Here is a 1,313-nt window from a genome sequence, read left to right as displayed (position 1 = left end):
AGGATCTAAAACAGAAGAAATTTCGACTAAATTAATATTTATGAAATAACCTTAAAGAAAACAATAGGTACTTTTATTTATCAGGATAATATTAACATATTGATAGGCCAGTCTATGAAAAATTACGGGTTACGAGTCCGGAAATCATAAATGCCTAGTGTGTGTAGAAATTTAACAAAAGCCGAATTATGTCCTTTGCCCCAAGGTCCTTTATGTTTTATCCTGGTAATATCGATGCAAGCTTTTGTATTAATGAAAATAATTAGTTCCGAATTCGATACTCCTTCAACTTTACATTAAAACACAGACCATAAAATGTTTATAAGTTGATGCTTTCTTCTTTAAAGCACTATTAATTAAATTTTAAAAATTTTATATTACTTATATTTTTCATTTACATACTAGGAGCATTGATTTTGTTGCGAATAGATTCTTAAGTAATTCTTTAAGTAAACGACATTAAGCCTTGTTTATTAAAATCGATTTGGCTACTCTTCACCAATAAAAAATGGCTCTGAAAAGAGCCGTTTGTTTACTAGACTACAGGAATCTAGCAATTGTGTTTCCGCTTCTCGTTGAAGATTGCCGTTCTATCGACGCCCTGCTTACTTTCTGCTGCCACTAATATCCCTTCTACGAGATCTTTCACTTCCCTTCTTGCCTCTTTTCTTACTCCTCCTCGTTCTTGTTAATTTCGATCGTCTTCTCCTGGCTTTCGATCTTTTCTTTGATGTTCCCCGTATTCGAGTTATCCTGTTTTCTCTACGTTTTCTTAGAATGGCTTTTTCTATCTTTCTGCTGGCGTCGCCGAAGATGTCCTTAAGGCCCTGTACACACTAGGCGTTTTTCAACGCGCGTTAAACGCGCGCTTTTAAACGCGCGTTTTAAAGAACCAAGAGTTCTATGTAGCCGTACACACTCAAACGCCAAGCGCGCGTTTAACGCGCGTTTTTAGAGTTTTGATAAAACGCGCGTTTTGCGAGCGCTTTACGGGGGCTTTGAGATATATGTGCTGAAATGGAAAACGATCATTTCGATACTGATCTATTTATTGATGATATCTAAAAGACACCAACCATTGTCAAAGGATTTTATAGATATTTTAAAAGAATTAAAAAACTTGAATTTATTTTGTCTTAGTTTTGGATACAACGTCGCAAACATTTCATGCGTCAGTCTATCTCGTAATATTGGGTGCACCCAAAATTCTCTTTGCCTCTGCCGTCGTCTTTTATAGCGACGATAGAGGAGCCACACACAAGCAATCACTTCCACATCCATTTCCAAACCGAGCCAGTGCGCACGCTCCGCTA

The sequence above is a fragment of the Centruroides sculpturatus genome, unplaced genomic scaffold (assembly GCF_000671375.1).
Source record: "Centruroides sculpturatus isolate CEXI.00-Female unplaced genomic scaffold, Cexi_2.0 scaffold123, whole genome shotgun sequence".
In the NCBI taxonomy this organism is placed as follows: Eukaryota; Metazoa; Arthropoda; class Arachnida; order Scorpiones; family Buthidae; genus Centruroides; species Centruroides sculpturatus.
Note: the sequence above shows the minus strand (reverse complement) of the source record.